The 13538-nt window shown below is 40.5% G+C and overlaps 1 protein-coding gene, 4 non-coding genes and 1 pseudogene across 5 annotated transcripts in view; 2 read left to right on the top strand and 4 right to left on the bottom strand.

The window, feature by feature from the left end:
• LOC130222028 (NLR family CARD domain-containing protein 3-like) overlaps positions 1 to 13538 on the bottom strand; it is a 503712-nt gene that overhangs the window by 392451 nt on the left and 97723 nt on the right.
• LOC130222147 (gastrula zinc finger protein XlCGF8.2DB-like) overlaps positions 1 to 13538 on the bottom strand; it is a 245622-nt pseudogene that overhangs the window by 159582 nt on the left and 72502 nt on the right.
• On the top strand, positions 1748 to 1834 carry trnay-gua (transfer RNA tyrosine (anticodon GUA)). Its single transcript is given in 2 exon segments — positions 1748 to 1784; positions 1799 to 1834. It is a non-coding gene; the product is annotated as a tRNA-Tyr (tRNA).
• trnae-cuc (transfer RNA glutamic acid (anticodon CUC)) lies at positions 1929 to 2000 on the bottom strand. Its single transcript has one exon. It is a non-coding gene; the product is annotated as a tRNA-Glu (tRNA).
• On the top strand, positions 2098 to 2184 carry trnay-gua (transfer RNA tyrosine (anticodon GUA)). Its single transcript is given in 2 exon segments — positions 2098 to 2134; positions 2149 to 2184. It is a non-coding gene; the product is annotated as a tRNA-Tyr (tRNA).
• Positions 2279 to 2350, bottom strand: trnae-cuc (transfer RNA glutamic acid (anticodon CUC)). The gene has a single exon. It is a non-coding gene; the product is annotated as a tRNA-Glu (tRNA).

The following is a 13538-nucleotide window of genomic DNA, read 5'->3' as shown; positions in this document are numbered from 1 at the left end:
AAGCAAAAATTAGAAAACAATATTCTGCCCCCAAAAATAACTCATGTGTAATGTAACATATCTAATGTCGATGATAAACTAAAACACTGAAGTGTCTTTGAACAACACTGAACTGTCTTTAAACAATTAAACTGTGTTTGCATCATTGAATGATAATTTTCCTCTTGATCACCCCAAAGTTGCTTTTAAACAATCTATAAAATGCTATAAATAAACAACTGCTATAAGAATAAAGGTAACAAATTTAATCTCTAGAATTAAAAAAGTTGTAAAATGTAAAACATTACATGAAACAAGCAAAACTGCGAACTTACTTAACAAAACCACTTACTCCTTTCATTCTGTTTCTCAATATCCTCTGGTATGGGAAGCTGTTGTTCTCCAGCTGTTCCATGCATTCTGAACATTGGTCTGTTATAAATGAAACAAAAAAGAGTACATTACAAAATTAATAAATATATAGGAAATATACAAATATGTTATAACACTTTTAACACATACCAGCAAAACCTAATATTTCTGTACTAGATATTAGCCTTTTGATATACTTCACCTTTATGTTTCTTGTCTTTAATTTTTTTTGTTGACTCTAAAAAAAGATTAGATTGGTAAATAAATATGGGATAAAATGTTTTACATTCACAACTGTTTAAAAACTTTGGAAATACATTTACCTTTTTTTCTTTTAGTTGAAGTGGTGGGGTCAGGAGCAGTGGGGTTCAGCACATGCACAGGGGCGGTGGGGTCCAGCACAGGCACAGTGGAATCCAGCACGGGCAGAGTGGGGTCCAGCACGGGCACAGTGAGGTCAAGCACAGGCACAATAGGATCCAGCACAGGCACAATAGGGTCCAGCACAAGCACAGGAGGTTCCAGCACAGGCACAGGGGGTTCCAGCACAGGCACAGGGGGGTCCAGCACAGGCACAAGGGGGTCCAGCACATGCACAGGAGCGTTGGGGTCCAGCACAGGCACAGGAGCGGTGGTGGGGTCCAGCATAGTCACAGCAGAGGTGATGCTAAAGCTATCTGAGGCAGCTCCTTTCTTTTTTCCTCTCTGAAAATGAACTTTAAAATTTGATAACAACATTTTAAATGGGAATCATTACAGAATAATAGTTTACAATTATTAGGAAACTATATGGGAAGTAATGCAGGATAAATAAGAACCACTACAGCTAGTTTATAGTATGACAATCTTCAAAGAATTATTGATAAAAAGATTAGATTGGTAAATAAATATGGGATAAAAAGTTTTACATTCACAACTGTTTAAAAACTTTGGAAATACATTTACCTTTTTTTCTTTTAGTTGAAGAAGTGGTGGGGTCAGGAGCAGTGGGGCCCAGCACAGGCACAGGGGCGGTGGGGTCCAGCACAGACACAGTGGGTTCCAGCACATGCACAGTCACCGTGGGGTCAAGCACAGGCACATTAGGATCCAGCACAGGGGGGTCTCGCACAGGCACAGTAGAGTCCAGCACCTGCACAGTCATGGTGGGGTCCAGCACAGGCACAGTGGGGTCCAGCACATGCACAGGAGCGTTGGAGTCCAGCACAGGCACAGGAGCAGTGGTGGGGTCCAGCATAGTCACAGCAGATGTGATGCTAAAGCTATCTGAGGCCGCTCCTTTTTTTTTTCCTCTCTGAAAATGAACTTTAAAATTTGATAACAACATAGCTGTGGGCCTCCCCTAGTTTCAAAGTACAGAGCCTAAGAGGGTGGGCTTGTGGAATACCATCGTAAGCCTTCGATAGCTCAGTTGGTAGAGCAGAGGACTGTAGGTGGTATGTTGGCAATCCTTAGGTCGCTGGTTAGACTCCGGCTCGAAGGAGATATTTTGCGCTCAGAGCTGCTTTCATGCCTGTGCAGTTCAAACATATCTTTGTCGCTAGAGCTCAAAGTTCACCATAGAGGTGAACAGGAAGTTCCCTGACCGGGAATCAAACCCAGGCCGCGGCGGTGAGGACGCCAAATCCTAACCACTAGACCACCAGGGAAGGCTGGTGGAATTTTGCCCTCAAGCCTAGCTGTGGGCCTCCCCTAGTTTCAAGGTACAGAGCCTAAGAGGGTGGGCTTGTGGAAAACCCTCGTAAGCCTTCGATAGCTCAGTTGGTAGAGTGGAGGACTGTAGGTGGTATGTTGGCAATCCTTAGGTCGCTGATTCGACTCCGGCTCGAAAGAGATCTTTTGCGCTCAGAGCTGCTTTCATGCCTGTGCAGATCGAACATATCTTTGTCACTAGAGCTCAAAGTTCACCATAGAGGTGAAAAGGAAGTTCCCTGACTGGGAATCGAACCCAGGCCGCGGCGGTGAGAGCGCCGAATCCTAACCACTAGACCACCAGGGAAGGCTGGCAGAATTCAGCCCTCAAGGCTCGGAGGGCCTTCATGCCAGTATGCTGCAGCTGCTCTGTCAAAAATAAATCTAATGCTTGTAACCTCCTCCTGGCGAGGAGAAAGTCTCAGACCCTGGATCACAGTTCTTCTAGGGAGGGACTGTCACATGCTCTGTGAGAGCATCCTATCGACACCACAATTTGCCATAATAACAAAGCACAGCATGTGCTGAATGAACACTTGAACATTTACTGGTAGAAATGACATCTTGCCTTACTCATCATTCTCTCTTCGTATTGCCATATATACGGCTATTACACAATCATAATACACTGTGATAGTCTGGGTCGTTAGTTCGTTGCATTGTTTTGTTTTCTCACTACAATTGATCGGCTTAATCGAGCAGAGACCATCTCATTCATGCGATCTCGGACCGATTGATTTGGTGCGGATGCGAGCGAGATTGCTGAATTCACATATGCCAAACGAATTGCGCTAACGGGGCAAACAAGACAGATTCCGAAACAAACGTCTATGTGTGAAAGCACCCTAAGATTGTATTAACACGCAATTGACAGACAGTCACAGCCAAACTTGTGTGACAAGGCAGCACTGGCCTGATTGGGCCAGTAACATTCTGTACACTGGCCCAAGCGTCTCGCACGCTGACCCCGGGCCATCAGGCAGTCTGTCAAGCCCTGAATTATGTTTCCTTTGGTTTGTTCGGTTTGTTTTACTTCATAACAGGATCTGCTGCCTAATTGAAGGCATGTGATAGCGACACCCAGTGGTTATTTATTGAATAATGCATTCATTGAATGTTAATTTATGTATAGCGGGCCAGATTCTATTGATATTTATAAAAAGCATCGTGGGCCGCCGTAGTTTGGATACCCCTGGTCTATAGATTTTAACTATTAAAACTATCTAACTATTGAAGGATAGCATTTTTTTTTATTGTTAGATTTTGCTAAACATTTACTAATAAATGCAGACATAAAGGGTTTCTTCTTTTAAAGGGTTAGCTGCTTTATTAGGTGCACAAAGTATAGAGAAATGTTACAGGATGCTAGCACATCCTGTTGTTGGGTGGGGGTGAATGACAAGATGTATAAGCTGTGTGTACGTGCTCTGAAACATCTGCCTTAAAAGGTGAACTGTTAAGAGAAGATACACAGATACTAGGAAGAAGAATATCTGGTTTCTGAATGGTTAACCTGTTAAGACAATTCCATATAAGTCTATAGTAGTTAGGGTTAGGGAGTGTGTGAGAGACAGTATAAAAGCCTGAATACAGGAAGCTCATTTGCCATTATATCCCTTCTGCGCAGAACATGTATTCTCTAACTTCTTGCATTCAAAATAAAACTTCTTAATTTTCAACTCAGATCTCCGTCAATTTTTGAACATGCAATGGACCATTTGAGTCCTACAATTGGTGACCCGACGACGTGATTGACTGGAGACTGTCAAATAGATGGACGTTTGTTTCTGATGCCAAAACCAGAGAGGCCTCTCTATACAAAGGTAAGCAGAAATCTTTTACTTAAATTCTGCTATTGAATAATCTAAACGAACGGTTTTTGGCATCAGTAAATACAGTGTTCATGTATTTGATGACATTTTGACATGCAAGAAATTATAAAATACGTAAATTAAACTAATTTGAAATTGTGAATGAATATAGATGAATGAGTTGTGAGAGAAAGAATATAGAGAATTAGAGTAGATCACTAGGATCTAGGGGAAGTCCTTTTCTCTAAGGAGGCACTTAGGGTAGACTTTTAGAGTCTAAAGAGAAGTCCTTTTCCCTAAAAAGGCAAAACTAGTTGAAGAAATTTTGTCTTGACGAAGACAATTGACTCTTCAACAATCAGGATGGATAGTGTATGTAAAAGGCCTACATCTATCTAACGGAGAAGTCCTTTTTCCTGAGAAGGCAAAAAACTTGAAGATCCCTCTGGTCTTGACGAGGACTTGATATCTTCAAGACATTTCTCAAGGATAGCAGGTTTAGTGAATTGAGAAATAGGGAGAGTGTAGGGATTAAATAACATTAAAATAAAATGGAAGGAGAATTTGATAGAGAATGTGAGGAATATGATTGTCCTCCTTTAAGACAACAATGGGATAAAATGGTAGATATCTTATTGGCACAAACTGATCAAAAAGATAGGAAAATTTGACAAAAGAACTAGGAGAATGTGAACGTGAAATGATTGAACATTATAGTACTGATTGTATGTACAAAAAGGGGTCTCTGTTTCAGAAAGTGGGAATAAAAGAGAAAAGAGCACAAGAAGCTGTTTTCAGACACAGAAAAGAGGAAGTAAGGCTGTTACACAAGCGAGCCCATGCAAAGAAAGAAAAACAGTTAGATAAAGATTTGAGAAGATGTTCTAGAGTTACACTCGCAGCATCTGTACTAAAATCAAAGAAAAGGGAAGTGAACAGCAAAGAAGCTGAAGCTAAACTGAGTAAAAAACAGGAAGCTGAGGCTGAGACTAAGACTGATCAGATAGCGACGCCCACTGCCCCACCATACAGAGATTATACCAAGATCACTCCAAAACCTAACTAAAACCCAACTATAAGACAGCAGTTGAAGCAGTTAGTGGTCAATAGAGAACATGAAATTTAAACATTGGGATGGTAAAAATGGAGCAGCATACATAAATAGATACTTTCAAAGACTGAGAAGAAGCATGCGATGAAAACCAAATGTCTAAAGCTGTTACTAATAGAATTTTCAGGGCAGCAGTGTTACAAGGAGCTCCTGCTGGTGTGACCCAGGCCATGGAACAGTCTCCTGAGGTACCAGGCAGTGATGATACTAAATGCAAAGGTATGCAGTAGATTTCATATACAAAGCAGTAGAGAGAGGGGACAAAGAAGGAAGTGAGTTGTTAAAGCTGAAAAAAAGAATTTTGAAACTATAGCTTGAGAAAAGGAAGTTAGCTAAAAACAGATTAGCAGTTGCTAGAGAGGGCCTAAATGCCTCCCCACTTCCTGAAACAGACAACCTAATCACACTGTCTACAGATTGTAGCTGCCACAGAGCAGATGATAGAACTCTGAAAGCAGGCTTTGCTGTGGTTAAATTACAGAATGATCAATTGGTCACCATACAATCTGGAGTCCCTAATTGGCAAACAATCTGCACAAAAAAGCAGAACTATTGGCCCTAATCAATGCATTGAGACACTCAAAAGGACAGGCTGTCAACTACTCTGATTCTGCATATGCAGTGTCCACAGCCCACGTGGAGCTGCCTGTGTGGATCAGATGTGGATTCACAACTTCTTCTGGCCGGTCTATTACTCATGAGAAAGAATCAAGAGAGCTCTCTGAAGCCATAATGTTGTCAAACAAAGTGGCTTTTATCAAGTGCACTGGTCATTCTCAAGGAACTGACTTAATATCAAAAGGGAATGAAGCAGCAGACTTTGGCGGCAAAACGTGCCACAGACTACCTACAAGGGTGAGTTTGTGGTGACTTCTGAGCCAGACGTGACATCCCTCCTACCAGAATTCTCGAGAGAATTCATATCTGAGCAGCAAGACATGGCTGCTCCTGAAGAAAAGTCTGTGTGGAAAAACAAAGGGGCAATCAGACACGAGGATGGCCTTTGGACAGCACCGGATGGTAGAGCTTTGCTCCCAACGTCACTAGTCCCAAGCGTGTTGAAAGATGCCCACACACATGCACACTGTGGTGATAAGCAAATGACACGAGCATAGCAATCATGGTGGCATCCTTTATGCCACACCTAATTTCTGGGTACATAAAGACATGTGACATCTGTCAGATGCACAATGTCAAACCAACTATGAAACCATCTCAGGGATCGTTCCCATTGGCAAATGGCCCTGGAGATGAAGTTATAATTGATTTCACTGACATGATTGAAAAGGTAAATGGTAAACGATACTTGCTTGTTAAGATTGATGCATATACTGGATGGCCAGAGGCCTTCCCGGTGGGCAAGGAAGACAGCACTGCTGTCATTAAATGTCTGATAAACCATTACATCCAACGTCATGGTTTTCCAAGCTGAGTAAGATCTGACAACGGCTCACACTTTAAAAATGAACATTTGGCTGATGTGGAAAAGGCATTGGGTTTAGTACACCATTTCGGGGCAGTCTATCACCCACAGTCACAAGGTAAGGTTGAGCGGTTGAATCTAACATTGAAAAACGAATTGGCTAAAATCTGTGCACAGACTAAATTGACATGGTTGGCTGCTCTTCCACTGGCTCTGATGTCAGTAAGGAGCTCTGTGAGTGGGGCAACAGGATACACGCCCTTTGAACTGTTGACTGGTCGCCAATTTCCTGGCCCACTGACCCCACTACAATTGGAACCAGTACAACCGTTATCACACAAAATTTACTATGACAAATTGACTGCTCTAATTGCACCCCTACCTGACCGAACTTGGGACTGGGTGAGATTGAGAATCTACAGGCGTAAATGGAAAGAGCCTCACTGGTCTGCTCCAATTAAGGTAATTGCACGCACCTCTCACTGTGTTCGTCTTGCAGGAAAAGGTGACACTTGGTACCATCTGAGATGGTGCTGTCCGGCGGACCCACCGTCCAGATCATTGGACGACACCAGAGTGGACCTTGCTTCGCAGGTCCAAGAGAGGGAGGATACCACAGAAAATACAGGAGGTGCAGGAGGGAGTGAGGGTACCACAAAAGGAGGTGACACACAAACACGTACACACGATAACAATTTTCATCCATCACAAAGTAACCTACAAACTTTGCAGGTGGTCCACAAAACTGGGGATTTATTCACAGCCCCTAAAGGAGAAGCTGTAGCCCATTGTGTCAGTGCAGACTGTGCATTTGGAGTGGGCATAGTGAAAAAATTCAGAGAAAGATATGGGGTTGACAAGGTAAAGGCCCAGAGGAAAACGAAAGGTGACTGTGCTATAACTCACGAGGTAGACAGAATAGTTCTCCACCTGATCACAAAAACGTTTGCTAGAGACCTACCCACATATGAGGACTTTGAGAGCAGTCTAATCTGCATGAGAACGTGGTGTGACAAATTACACATCACCAGATTGTCAATACCCCGGCTGGGGTGTGGTTTGGACAAGTTGGAATTCTATAGAGTTCTCCACATTATTGAAAAGACATTTAAAGATCAGAATATAACCATTTCAGTTTATACGTTAGAATAAGTTTACTGTGCTTGCTATTTTATTGTAGCTTTGATATTGATTATATAATATTTGCTGTTAACACAATAACACTGTGAAAAATAATATAAAGGGAGGACCAGAATTGAATAATAAGGAAAACCAGCATCAATAAAACATGAGGGTCAAGTTGTGGGAAAACTGGAAACTATTGGGGATAGTGGGGATATTAACACTGATAATAGTGGGGACATTTCTAGGAGTAGGAAAAAGTCACAACAGCAATGAAACCTCAACTGTAAAACCAACCAGAGTAAAAAGATCCCTAGGGGAAGAAAACAGGTGTTCCAAGTATTATGGAGGGCTGTCCATAGAATATGTAAAGGGAGAGACAACATCTTACACATTTGATCTATGTCAGGTAATTCACTGTGGGGGACACAATAGTTCGTGGCGAGGATATGACGTATATGTTTGTTTTGATCAGACTATGAATGCATGGTGTAACACGATGGGCAAAGCGGATAATAAGTGGTGTAGAGGGTGGGATCAAGTAGTGGGGTACACAGGGAAATGGACACCAAACCCAACATGGTTAGGGAATTTTAAAAACGAGTGGAGAAAACTGAAAATACAAAGGGATTACAGTCCTACCCAGAACCCTATTACTATGTCCATAGGGGAGTGGACAGGATACCCCCTAGATGAGACCCATTATGCTGGGAAAAACAGTCCGCCTAAGTTTCTCCATATACTATTAGGAGTCGAGATCTCAGGAACTGACCCCCTGGGAATCATAGAAGTTGAGTTTTTAGACAGGGTCAATGTAATAGATAGAAACAAGACAACGACTATAGGACCCCCAATCAGAGATCATAGTAGAGAAATTAGAGGTCGAAGGGTTGTAATACAAATGGATTATACCAAATTAACCCCTGAGGATATACTAGAGAAAGCCACGGGATACGGGGAAACCAATTTGTGGTTAGAATGGATGATTTCCACAGCTAAACAAACAGGAATGACAGATTGTGTTGCATGTGCAAAAGCTAGACCAACCCTTCGAATAGAACCCGCCCCATTGATAACAATTGACCCAGTGGGATATTGATGCATGATAAATTTGACTAGGCAGTATCGACCAAAAGGATGTGACACTCTAGCAGAAATATTCCCGCCAATAAATAACCAGACAAAAACAGGCCCATTTTCTGCAGACCCAGGAAATTTCACCTGTTTTAATTTTACTCCCACCGGAACAGTGCTAGTCAGGGTAGGGCATATTAACCCTTTGTGGTGCAAACAGATTATCAACAATGCAGGGGATATAATAGGACCTTGGGCGCGGGGAGGACTATATTATTATTGTGGAGGGAAAAGATTGTTTGTAAGAATAAAAGGGAAAACTACGGAAGGTATATGTGCAATGGTTAGGTTGGTAGCACCAGTAACACTGATTGGCAACAGACAAGAGGGAAGGGGTGGAAGTACAGCTGGGAGAAGAAAAAGGGACGCAATGTTCGACTTAACTACAAATTCCCCGACCTATATAGATTCAATAGGGGTGCCGAGAGGAGTCCCTGATGAATACAAACTAGTAGACCAAATTGCTGCCGGGTTCGAGAATATCCCAATAATTTCAGCACTATTCCGTCACCCCAAGTAAAAATGTGGATAGAATAAATTATGTGCACTATAATGTGATGAGATTGGCAAATTTAACAAGAGATGCCGTAGAAGGATTATCGGAACAATTGGCCCCAACCTCATTAATGGCAATACAAAATAGAATAGCATTAGATATGCTACTAGCGGAAAAGGGAGGAACGTGCGTATTCTTTGAAGATTTTTGCTGCTCGTTTATTCCTAATAATACCGCCCCAGACGGATCAGTAACTAGGGCTTTAGAAGGATTAAAAACCCTTTCTAAAACAATGGCAGAACACTCTGGTGTAAATAACCCATTTGATGATTGGCTGACCGGTGTGTTTGGAAAATATAAAACCATGTTTACATCAGTTTTGATCTCTATAGCTACCTTTGTGGCCATAATAGTGACCTGTGGATGCTGTTGCATCCCGTGTATCAGAACATTGTGTAACAGGGTGATAATAGCAGCAATTGAAAAGAAAGATGGAGCTCCACCCCCTTACACAATGCCTCTGCTGATATCTCCTGGAAATAATGATGAGGAGGAAGAGGAGGAGGAATATGACTTTTAAATGTTGTTTTTTCCCAATAACTGTGCTTCTTTGCAGATGCTGATTCATCACAAGTTATGTGTTTTCTAGATATTGATGTTTGAGAAATTTGCTGTTTGAAAATGTGTTCAGATTTACATTTTGATTATTGAAATGTTTGTAGTCTAGATAATTTCAGTGTGATTGACTCAGCTGACATGTTGTGGTTGCCCAAACGTCAATTAGGGGACAGACTGGGTGACTTTCCCCACAGGGGTTTTCGGCCCAGTCCAGCCTGAGCACACTGGTTTATAGGGAATTTATAGGGACCATCATTGTTTTACTGTTATGATTGTGTTTATTGCTTTTATTTTTCTTAATGGTCTGATATGATGTTTTCCGGTGAACATGTGGTGGCTGCCCATAAGTCAACTAGGGGGCCGCTTGGGTGTCTTTCCTCACCGAGGTTTTCGACCCAAGCTCATCTGGACATATTGGACCAAGTATTCTGAGATTTTTAAAGTGTTTATTAAAGTGATGTGGCCTCTTTTCAGAGGCCAAGAGAGGGATTGAAGGATAGCATTTTTTATTGTTGTTAACATTTGCTAATAAATACAGACATAAAGGATTTCTTTTTTGAGGAATTAACTGCTACAGTATATTATTGCTGAAGGTTGCTGAGAACAGTACATTCTGTTATTGGGTTTGGGTGTATAAAAGTGCAGATAGTTTTGAGGATGACGGAATGTATGAGCTGTGTGTTCGTGCTCTGAAACATCTGCAAGGTCAACTGTCAAGAGAAGATACACAGTTACCAGAAAGAGGAACGTCTGGTTGCTGAATGGTCAAACTGTCAAGGCTTGGGATTAGATAATGTGCGAAAGACATAAAAGCATGAAGGAGAGCCTAAAAGATCAGAGCTGAACTGAGGTTACATCTCTCCTGCGCAGAACTTGTATTCTCTAACTTCTTGCATTCAAAATAAAACTTCTTAATTTTCAACTCAGATCTCCGTCAATTTTTGAGCATGCAATGGACTATTTGAGTCCTACAAATCAGACACCAGGAAAGCACAGACTAATAAAGAAGTTGTTATAGCTATCTTTTTTGATGTAGAAAAGGCATATGTACGATATGCTCTGGAAGGAGGGATTGCTGATTAAATTAAAATCTTTAGCAGTCACTGGTAAAATGTAAAATTGGGTCATGAATGTCTTATTTGGAAGAAAGATACAAGTTAGGGTAAGAAAAGAATATTCAAGTTAATACACAGTGGAGAATGGAACTCCTCAAGGTAGTGTTTGTAGCCCATTTGTTGTTCAATATAATGATAAATGACATTTCTCTCAGGTTGAACAAAGTTTAGGAAAACTGTTGTGTGCAGATGATGGGGCATTATGGATTTGAGGCAGGAATGTGTCATTTGTGTAAAAGAAAGTACAGAATGCAATATTTGAGGTGGAAAAATGGGCAAATAAATGGGGATTCAAACTATCTGTTGCAAAAACTCAGGTCATTTGTTTCTCAAGATGGCATAAAACGATATCACTCGCTTTAAAACTGTATGGGCAACCACTGGAACAAGTAAAAACTGTAAGGTTTCTTGGGGTTTGGTTCGATGAAAAGCTGACATCATCTGAATAAAATCATAGACAAAGGTAAAAAGGTTATTAATATACTTCGTTGCCTGTCAGGGCAAGAGTGGGGAGCGAGTAGGACATGATTACAAAATATATACTGGGCCCTCATGAGGTCTGTCCTTGAGTATGGGTGTATAGCTTACATGTCGGCAGCAGAATCAAACCTAAAGAAATTTGATGTATTGCAGGCTCAGGCTCTTAGAATCTGTAGTGGATCATTTAGAACCTCGCCAGATTCATCAATGCAGGTTGAAATGGGAGAAATGCCCTTAAGCATTAGAAGAATGAAATTAATAATGGCGTATTGGGTTAATATTCAGGGACAAAATAAATTACATCAAGTAATAAGTATGTTACTAGAATGTTGGGAGCATGAGGAAACCAATTTCATAAGTTTCAGATGGATAGCTGAGGCAAAAGCCAGAACTATTGGATTAGATCAATTGCAATACTGTAAGTCAGTCCAGCCTGATCTCACGAGAAAACGTAAGTATTTTACGTTTTGTCAGTTTAGTGGCTAATTCATACGAGTTCAGTCGTACGAAATTGTACAATTTTAAAAAGGAGGCGTGGCACCTAACCCCGCCCCTAAACCCAACCGTAATTGGGGGATAAGCAAATCGTACTAAATTGTACGAATTAGATCGTACGAATTCGTACGAATTAGCCACTAAATCAAAAAGTTACGAATTGCCGTGAGATTGTGTTGGTCAGTCCCAACCCCATATATTCTGCCATGGTTTTTTCCATTACCTAATGTGGACCTCAGTATACAACAGGAGTTAAAAGACAACAATAATAATCTTCCAACAAAATGTATAGTGCAGAATTATTTAGAGAAACATTATAAAGAATAAATTTTTTTTTTACAGATGGATCCAAAGACCCTGAAATAGGTCATACAGGCGCAGCAGTATATCCCAGTTAATCAATCTCATATTAAGAAAAGAATAACTAATAATATATCAGTATATGCAACAGAGTTAATTGCAATATTAATTGCCCTGCAGTGGATTGAGGAGAACGACATAAATAGTGTAGTAATTGCATCAGATAGTTTTTCATCACTTGAAAGTATAAGATCAGGAAGGTCATCATTTAGAATGGATATTCTTAATAACATGCTCTGTAGGACATATTATATTAAAATGATGGGCAAATCTGTATATTTCATTTGGGTTCCTGCCCATGTAAGCGTGGAAGGAAATAAAAAGGCGGACATGCTGGCCAAACAAGCTCTCAGAATTAGTGAAGTAGATCTAGAAGTCCCATTGAGTAAAGCAGAAGCTAAAATCATTATAAGAATGTATGCACAATCATTGCAAGTATACTGGGAGAACATTGAAACAGGTAGACATCTATATAATATATATAAACAAGTCGGTGCTGGGAGGAGGGAGAACAGAAATCGTAGGGAAGGAAGTATTATAACTATTATGAGAATAGGTCATACTGGACTCAACCATACTTTATATAAAATAGGGAAACACCCGACAGGGCAATGTATGTATACACTGTAATCAACAATTAACAATAGAACATGTTTTATTCTACTGTAGTAAATATAATAAAGAACGACACGATCTTATTCAATCAGTTAAAAAGAGCAAACTTCATGATTTCACATTGGCAGGTTTATTAGGGAAAAATCTAGTGAGGTATATAAAGACATAATCAAAATTGTTACAGAAACCCATTTAGAGTAAAGAATATAGAAATAATATAATCAGAGGAATTAATTGTTAGCCCACTCGACCCCCTCCCCATTATTTATTTATTTGTTTATTTTTTTCATCTCCTCCTCCCTCTTTCCTCCCCCCCTCTCTCCCTCCCCTCTATTTTTACACTTCAGTTATTATTTAAACAGTTCCATACTCCATTCCAGTCGGTGGCGGTAATGCACCTACAAGTCTGGTTGCCAACCGCCAGTAAAACCCAAAGAAGAAGAAGAAAAAGAAACGGATTATTTAAAGTTTCAGGTTTTTCATCCGATACTAAATTATGTACCTGCTGTTGACAATATTATTTTAACCCTTTATACAACGTAATACTATTTTACTGAAAGTAAGGAGAACTATTGAACAACGTGTGCGTGTGTGTAATAAGTGTTTTACTGAAGGTTTAATTTATTAAACAGCACAATGTCATTCCATTTGAAGTTTACATCACTATATATAAGAAATGTAGTACTAGTTTTAATGAGCTCATTTGTGGCTATTG

This window comes from Danio aesculapii, chromosome 4 (assembly GCF_903798145.1).
Source record: "Danio aesculapii chromosome 4, fDanAes4.1, whole genome shotgun sequence".
NCBI classification, from domain to species: Eukaryota; Metazoa; Chordata; class Actinopteri; order Cypriniformes; family Danionidae; genus Danio; species Danio aesculapii.
Note: the sequence above shows the minus strand (reverse complement) of the source record. Positions and strands in the feature narration are given on the sequence as shown.